Source organism: Bombus terrestris, chromosome 10, assembly GCF_910591885.1.
Source record: "Bombus terrestris chromosome 10, iyBomTerr1.2, whole genome shotgun sequence".
Lineage (NCBI taxonomy): Eukaryota > Metazoa > Arthropoda > Insecta > Hymenoptera > Apidae > Bombus > Bombus terrestris.
The window spans coordinates 10,736,030-10,745,014 of NC_063278.1; the positions used below are offsets into that span (position 1 = coordinate 10,736,030).

Below are 8,985 nucleotides of genomic sequence, written 5' to 3' on the forward strand. Positions count from 1 at the left end.
GGTAAATCAAACTGCAATGCTTTTATTCTTTATAATCGTCGTAGACACAGTAGTATCATAAAAAGTATTCCAACATTTGTAGATACATTTTGTGAACATATTTCTTTTATCATATAGAACATTTTGAAGTTTCGTCAGCGCTACACTAAGACACGGTTGTGCTCGTGCGTGGAAGCTATGAGATATTTAAGATGTAAATAGCGGAATCATCTTTAGTATTCATTATTGATTGTTAACGCTTATACTAATTTTTTACTACATATATGCTTGCAATAAACGTCTCGTACCTACACTTTTGAAAAGAAGACACTATTACTTGGCTAACTAATTTTCCATCTTCCCTTTCCATTTTCCCCTTCAATGTCGCCTAGTATCGAACTAGAACGGTATTTCTCTTAACCTTCTCGTTATTTGATAGGAGCTCATGACAAAAACGCTACGAACTTCCCATATACGTATGCGTGATTGTTTAACGCATTTAAAAATTCCTCTTCCACAAGAGTCCCCTAGCACTTTGACTGCCACGTTGGTCATATATGACCGGCCACAGTTCTCCTGTGACGCCATGGTGGTCATTGGTGATCGGAGCGCTTGAACTTCTTACAATTGTAAAAATTGAATGAAAATTGACAGTTAGGGCATTTTGAATATAACCGATAAATAGAAGACAATTAAACGTTATTATTAGAACATCAATAAAAAAAAAAAAAAATGTGGTCGAATCTTGCATGTAACGATGCACTGTGCTTGCATCCATATCTTTGAGAGCTAATCTACGAATATTATTATAAACACACCTTAGAAAATAATCGTAAATGATGCTTTATAATCATATAATTGAAGTTAGAAGTGTAAACATACCTTACTATTATATATAGAATGAGCAAATACCGTTTACTAATATCTTCTACACGTTTCAACAATATATTCTGCACGTTTTGCTTACGACGAAATAACAAATGCAGATGGTTTGTTAAAATAAACGAAGTCTTGTTATAATATTTCGCTATCAACTGTTACCAAGGCAGCACGGTGGTCATCCGTGACCACCAATAAGATAAACGGTCCATTGGGGAAGAATATTGTCTTACATCATCAATTTATTATTATTTTGCCATTATATGCTATGAATAATAAAAATACCCCCGTGGCGTCCTGTGCGAAACATGTGATTTCGGAGTGGCAGTCAAAGTGTTAACAAAATTTACTTGGTAATTATTACAACCGACCCACCGCAAGTAGTTTGGATACTTACAAGCTGATATAGTCTCAGTTATTCGAAAACTGCCATTCATAAAAGGAGGGAGATTCAAGAAAGCAAACGATCAGAACTAAGACACAGAGGGGTAAAGTCTATCCAGAGAGGAGAGAGCATGAACGAACATCTCACGGAGACCAGGGGTGACTTTAGAAGAAAGGAGAGAGTGAGTGAGTGAGTGAGTGAGTGAGATTGAGAGAGAGAGAGAGAGAGAGAGCCTGGAGGAGTCCAGCACCAAGATTTATCGGCCTCTTACCGATACTGAGCCGTGCTCAAAATGCTGCAAAACACGATGAGACTGTGTGCGAGCGTATATATACGAGTCTGAGCCGGATAACGAGGCGCTACCGCCACGGTAAATAGCCCCCGGTCATTTATTAGCTGAATTTATCTTGCCACGCGTCGAACAAAGGGATACGGACTATACGCTGTGCTTGTTGTCTTCCCTTCAGATTCACCTTAACCTCGCTCTCTCTCTTTCTCTATCTATCTATCTACCTATCTATCTATCTATCCATCTATCTGTCTCTATCTCCGTTTTATTCATAGTTCTACGCTCTCCCTTTCGTTTCGTAAGCAGCGATTCTTGTTCATGCAACGGCGGACGAGAAGTCCGTGTCCTGCCACCCCCAACCTCTCCAGCAGAGAATCAGCCGCGAGGCACCTGCGTGGAGGTTCTTGCCTTATCTTCGTGAGACTATCTGACCGGAATTATCGGTGAATCCGAAAAATGACGGTATTAAGATTGGCGCGCGGGTTCCGCCAGCCTGCGTACAGAGGCACGTATACAGGGTGTTCCGTAAGTGGTGGTGCAATGGGTTACGGGGTTATTCTGTTGCACGAAAAGGCAAGTCGAAAGCGTGGACTGGGAAATTTCTAAATGATCCTTCGATTTTGGAAAGAATTTCGATCAAATGCTTCGTCGCTCTGGTTCCGAACCGTTTGTTCTATCCTCAGGAAACTGAGTCCGATGCTACTTTGTGGAGCGAGGGTTAGGAAGGACTGCTGCTTTCTTGCAACGATAGTAGATCTTACTTAGAATTTGCATAGTGCCATCGTGAATTCGTATTATTTTTGCCAGTGACACATAATATGGGTCGGCTAATTATATTTTCTTGAGAAATGGAATTAGAACGAATTTTAATCGAATAGACGAACTGTCAAGTAGGCGTGAATTGTGGACAATTTTATTAATTCGGATGTAAGTGGACAATTGACGAGACACTATTCTATAATATATGCGAAAATACATCGAAACGTTTGATCAGCAAATGTATACTCCAGAAATTCCCAGCTCTCAATTCTCCCGATAAGCAAACTCCACAGGAAAGGGATTATTTTTCATACATTCGACCTATTCTTTCGCGAGAATACAAGTTAGTAGCTCTACGAATAAAGGAATTATGCCAAAAGAATTGCTCTACGAACCGCTCATTCGATACTTAAATAAATAAATAAATAAATATACGGAAAATGATTCAAGAAATTGTATGGAGAAGGTAACATATTTTCCCGAGTTACATTTCCTCTTAGTAACTAGAAATTCTAACAATAATATTAAAAATTCTAACAATAATATTAAAAATACAATCTAATCGGAAATACGATCTCACGAATAATCACAGAATCAGCCAGCCCGTGGGCAATTATACAGCTAGTTTCAGCACACCCTGTATAAACACGCAAGGGTGGTAAGAATGTTTGTGCGTGTTCGCACGAATGTATACACGCGATACGTTGGAGCGAAGCTGGTGAGCCACGTAAAAGGAAACGCGTGTTGTACGTGCGCGGAAAACGCCTGGCCAGATCCGCGCGAACGTTGATTTGCAATCGTACGTGCAGAGCCCGGAATCGGTTCGTGGCCTGGCTGGCCTCTCGCTTACTGTACTCTGTCCAACTTTGTTTGCGAGTAAGGTCTCCACAGGGCAGGATATCGAACCGGTTTTTATGGACTCTGGTTAATTTGCCGCCTGGTTGCACGCGTGCTCCACGAATATCTACCGAACGATGAAATTTTCGTATATAATTCCGGGGTGTAAAGTTGCTCACGCCGCTTCTGCTTACATGTAAAAGAAACGGCTGATGCCGTGTTTGACTAACTAGCGGCCTGATGATGAGTCCGAATGAAAGGATCGGTGACTTCTGGCGATTTTTCGAGCGAAACGATTCTTTCGAATCACCGCTTTTAACGAATACTGTTTCATGGTTGCGAGTCACGAATGATTTAAAGGTTAAGAATTTCGGATGGTGAAAATTACCGGCTCTCGAAATCGAGACCTTGTTCGATGTTGTAAAGCTCGAGAAATGAACGGTATTTAAATTCTGTTGATTTTATGAGCTCCGAGATTGTGACCGATCGTTACACTGATACATGCAATCGGAATATTTCAAATAATTAGAAATATTTTGTCATAATTTGTCACAAAGATACACAGTCATGGTGATTAAAAGGAATGCTGATTTACGGTTGGACGTCACGAATTATTTAACTCTTCCAAAAGTCTATGATCAATTTTTTATATTTTTAATTAGAATATTTGAAATGTAGATTGGCACGGTCGTTTAAACGAGTCATCGTTTTCGCTGTTGACTCGTATTTGTGAATAATTTCAAGATTAAGAACTTCAAATTCTAAAAATTAGAGTTCCTCGATCGAACATTTCATATTTAAAAAAGCAAGAAAGCGAATAATCTATAACCGTCGTTGATCTTATGTCTCTTAAAATTCTGATCAATTCTCATGTCTAGGTACGTATTGTTTATTGCATTATATGATTGGAATATTTAAAACAATGAATAGCGTAGCTGTTGAAACGTTTCTGCCACTCCGCGTGTTGTTTAAGATTTCGTAAGAGTTCGAGATCGGATCTTGATAATGTTTTGACACTTTGATTATCTGTATGGGTTATTTAGTATGCCACAGCGTTCTTGATGTTCAATACGTCCGCTTTCAGTCATGATTCCGTAATTGCTTTCGCGCGAACTTTCATGCAGCTCGCGACCATATTTTTCATTCGCGCCGCGATTGCTCGTTTAAATTCTAAAACAGGATATCGTGGTGATGAATAGAGATCTTCGTGTGGAATGGGAAATACCCAGTCACTTTTTTCTTTATTAAGATAACCAAATAATTTTTTTTCTATTTTAATACTACTTTTACCAATATCCTCTTCCAGAATAATAATGTTAAAACTTGATTCGTTCTGTAAAATCGTCCAATATTACAATCCTCTCTGGATCACGTTCAACGGTACAGGATATGCTACGATGTTTATCTCCAAGTGAAAATCTTGGAAAGTTCCTCGGAGAATTCACATCTACTTTCTACATGAATGCAAACGATCGATGTTTGTTATCTCGGTAAAGAAACTGTTCATTAAATTAAATCAATTAATTTATCGATAAAAATAAACACAGGTTACAGCGTACTAAATTTCTTCAAAAATTTATGCAATCCTCCATTCCTATCGTATATTCCCTTTTTTCTATACTAAGCATAAAAATCACATCAAGCCAAGGAAATGAAATCCATCTAAAGAATCGTATTAATTCAATTCTGGATATAACAATTTAATAATAGGGTGGTTAAAATGAACAATTTACAGGAATCTCATAAATTTACAGCAGTACGTTCTTGGTAATTTCAACGATGTTTAACAAATTAATTCTACCCCTTTCAATAAAGGTTCTACGCTCTAATCATCAGTAATCATAATATCAACATCTTATCTCTATTCCAACTACCAAATCTTCGAAACATTTCATCTTATTCTCGATCGAATCTCATAAAGCAGCGCAAAGCAAACTCTCAGAAAGTTATAGCCACTACCCATAAAAGACGAAAAAACCGCAAAAAATCAAAAACAAATATAACGCTCGCCTCTCCTAAGGAGGAAGCGCGAAACGTCGGAGAGTAGACGTCGAGGATGCCGCGCATAAAATATGATACTTCGCACCTTACGATAATTTATCACCGACGCGTTTCCATCTGAATCGAACGGACCACGGGAGATGCTACCCCATCTGTGAACTCGCTTCTCTCCCGGAAACCAAGGGGGATAAGCTACGGTACATTCGGCAAACCGAAGACACGTTTCTGGTTCGGCGTGGCGTTCCTCTTCGTGGCTGGCGCACGTTCCTCGTCACATCATTAAACGAGCCACGCCGTGTATGATCACAGGACCATCAGAAAGGAACTGAGGTATCAGCCAGGACGGTGGTTTCGACGCGATTTATCGCCTCATGGGTGCCGCTTGTCGATCGAAACCGACGTATAAACCTTCGCCTGAAGGGTCGTAGGTCGGGATCGTACCTTGAGGCCTCGATGAACCGAGAGAACGAAGGGGGAAAGGGTTGTGTTGATCCTCTTCTTTCATCGGTGTCGCGCAATGCGCCCCTAGGGTTAAGTGGAATTCTTCGAACTTTTATAATTATTTTCTACGGAGGCGAGATCGTTAATCAGTAATTGGACGAGCGGTTCTTGCCGGGAAACCAGAGTGTCCACGAGGCAGAAAGAGGGAGCAAGAGAGAAAGAGAGAGAGAGAGAGAGTGAGAGAGAGAGAGAGAGAGAGAGAGTGAGAGAGAGAGAGTGAGAGAGAGAGAGAGAGAGAGAGAGGTTATTACGATGTTCCTAGATCGAGCACACGAGAAGTTTACGAAGAGGACCTGATACGCGGGTAAAAGCGACGTTTATGTTTCCTGCTAACGGTGTATTTTATTAACTAAGGCTCACGGCTCTTTGTATCTTCTTTGTATCCGATAGATACCAAGCTCTGATCGATTGCCGCGCCTTTGCTAACGAGTCGAGCAAGTTGGTGTCTGCTATCGCTTAGGAAAACGCCCTCGGGAGATGAAAATCAACTGTGATCCAAGAGATTTAGGAGCAGGTAGAAGCTTTTATCGAACTGTTTGCACGTGTGTGGTTGTTGTGGGCCGTATTTGTTATCTGCGGGATAGTTTGACAGAACTTATTTTGTTGAAATCAAGGATCAAACGTGGATTGAATTTATAAAATTGTAGGCTAATTCATAGGAGATGCTTGCGGGATAACTCGCGGATGTAATTCTCAATCTGTAGGCTACATTTGTTGGCAGATTTATGGATAAGTAGTAAAGGTACAGAGACTGGAAAAAATGATTTGCACGTCATTGTATCTGTTATACTTGGATGGAAACATTTTTAATAGTTGTGCGTGAAAAATACTTCAGAGTGCTAAGAATAATTTTAGCGATGTCTCATAAACGTAGTCCGGCTCCATTGTCGTGATGTTTTACGATTTCCTGTGGTTTCTTTTTCAGAAGCGTCACGTTCGAAGATTAGCATTACGTGCGCCCTAACGAGGGAAGCTGATTCAAGCCGGAAGAATTCTACGTTGACTTTTAGTATTATAGAGTTGTTCTACTTTGCGAATTTGATTTATAGAGAGACTAAAGCAAGAATGGAGAAAAAGCGGTAAGAAAAATGACACGGTCTCCGGTATTTCACGCATGTAGTTATCTGCTACGACATTTAATCCCGGATGTTTTCACGGAATTTATACAACAAAAATAAAGTCGGATTCTTTCGAAACGAATCACGTGCAACGATCTGCTGATCGTTGAATATTTGACTTATGTAGCACGTAGGTAGAAATCTTTAGAAATATACTGGCAGCGAGCCTGTGACATTTTTAAACAATGTTCTAAGCTATAACAACGATGCTAAATGAGGGAACCGAGTCAAGGAAAAGATATGTAAAGATTACATCAAGAAAATTATATCGTTTACAGATATTTAAACAGGACGATAAAAATCTAGTCAGAACGAACAGATCGTTAAAATGCGATCGTTTACCACTCTGTATCCCACCATTACTAGAAAATTGAGATAGAAACTTTCCAAAATCAGATACGAAAGATCTCCTATCATTCTTAAACAACGTACCACGTTACTAAATACATTGCAATGCTGCTAGTAACTGAAAAATAAATAAAGAACGATTGGTGAATCGAAATCTCACAAGATCAATCAAATTGGAGCAACCCATCCCCGTATTTACAAACCTATATCAATGACACCAACCCTATTCTATCTCACCCTTCAATTCAACCATCCGGCGATTGAAATCAGAGAGCCAACGAGCGCATCGAACGCGTCGTTGATCGCGTAGCCACGTGAAATTTGCCCCTCGTAAATTTCAACCTGTTTCACATCGTACAGAATTTACTATAACATCGATCCGTCTGCCTGGTTCGTGTTCTCCGGCGTTTGTGCTCCTAGGATGACTAAAACCCAATGAACGCGAGCAGTCCGATAAGAAACGTCGACGTGACGTTCCCGGTAACTGTTCCAATTTGGGCCCGAGCGAGACAGTAAGAAAATTGGTCCGATCGTAGTAACTCACGTATTTACCCACTCGCTTCGATGTTTGATCACGGATATATTGGCGAAGAGAGGCGAAGGCACGCACGGTGGTCTCGCGGTGTGGTCCTCGGGTCGAGAAGAGTCCACTGATAGCATTCTCACACACTGTTCTCTCCTTCTCCATCCTCCATTCTCCCTTCTCTTCCTATCCACCTCTTCCACCGGCTTCCCCTCTTCCTTCTCTCTTACCTCTTCGCTGTACGTATATTCTTCCTCTTCCTTCGTATCATCTTCTTCCTCTTCTTCATCGTCCTTCGTAGTTGTCTTCTTCCTTGCAGCTTTTCTCCTCACGATCCTCTCTTATCCTTCTCTCTTTCTGTCTGTTTGTCTCTCTCTCTGTCTCTCTCTCTATTCTTCATCGTCGTCTTCTTCGTCTTCTTCGAGTACCACATCGGAGAGGAAGGACTTCTGACTGTACCCGAATGAGCCGCGATTTTTCGCAAACTCTCGCTAGCCTCTCTCTCCGGACGTATAACGTACAATTACCCGAAGACCAGATTACACGGGGCATGGGAGAGGCTCTCTACGCTCGTTATGCCATCACAAAGCCCCGTTCACATTGGCCCACTTGAGAGAGCGAGCATGGAAGAGAGGTTGGTCGACGAGATGTTGATGCACACCGACCACGGATTCCCGGCACCAGGACCAACTACCTAAAGGGGGAAAGAGAGGACGAAGCTGAAGGAAGTCTTATCGTTTGCCCGCTCGGAATCGGTGTACACGATGCCCCTACCTGGGTACCAGAATTCAAGATGTTCCCAGTCTAGATCGATATTTCAGGTACTCTCGCGGCCTATGGGAGTGGTTCAGCTGCCATTAAAACCGACAACGCTGTCCGATACTAGAAAACCATCTAACGATTTTTTCTTCTCTACTTCCACGTTCGTATTCTCTCTCCGCTCCTCTTCCATCTTCCTGTTGTGTTTAGTCGATCATCCACTTCGTATTGGAATTCTTCTGTATAGTAATTGATAGTGCGACACGTGTTGTTAAGGGGTTTACGACTGACGATGTAACGTTACGTTTCTTCCCGTGTTTACAGCATGCACAGGTATCTAAATACAATTATTAATGGTTTCGAAGGAAGACAAGGATGATTTCTTAAATTCTTTTGAATTAACGATTACATGCGGTATGAAATACGCGGTACACAGCACGCGGAATAATCGATAGGAATGTATAGTAATTTAATTTTGATGAGAAAGATACTCCTTGACAGAACTACTCCTTCCTACTCCTCCTTCCTAGAACTACCACATTAGTCAAATTGGCTGGTTTTACAATTTTATTTTAAAATTCCTACTTTTATATTTGTTATATTTTTG

At 40.9% G+C, this 8,985-nt stretch overlaps 2 long non-coding RNA genes across 4 annotated transcripts in view; one reads left to right on the forward strand and one right to left on the reverse strand.

Moving 5' to 3' along the window:
- The window catches only part of LOC125385847, a 160,578-nt gene extending 152,963 nt beyond the window's left edge, over positions 1–7,615 (forward strand). For both annotated transcript variants that reach the window (XR_007225544.1, XR_007225543.1), the window contains exon 3: positions 6,556–7,615. This is a non-coding gene — a long non-coding RNA (uncharacterized LOC125385847). The remainder of the gene's footprint in view (positions 1–6,555) is intronic.
- LOC125385848 overlaps positions 1–8,384 on the reverse strand; it is a 50,571-nt gene extending 42,187 nt beyond the window's left edge. For both annotated transcript variants that reach the window (XR_007225545.1, XR_007225546.1), the window contains exon 1: positions 7,649–8,384. This is a non-coding gene — a long non-coding RNA (uncharacterized LOC125385848). The remainder of the gene's footprint in view (positions 1–7,648) is intronic.
- Between the last annotated feature and the right edge of the window lie 601 nt (positions 8,385–8,985).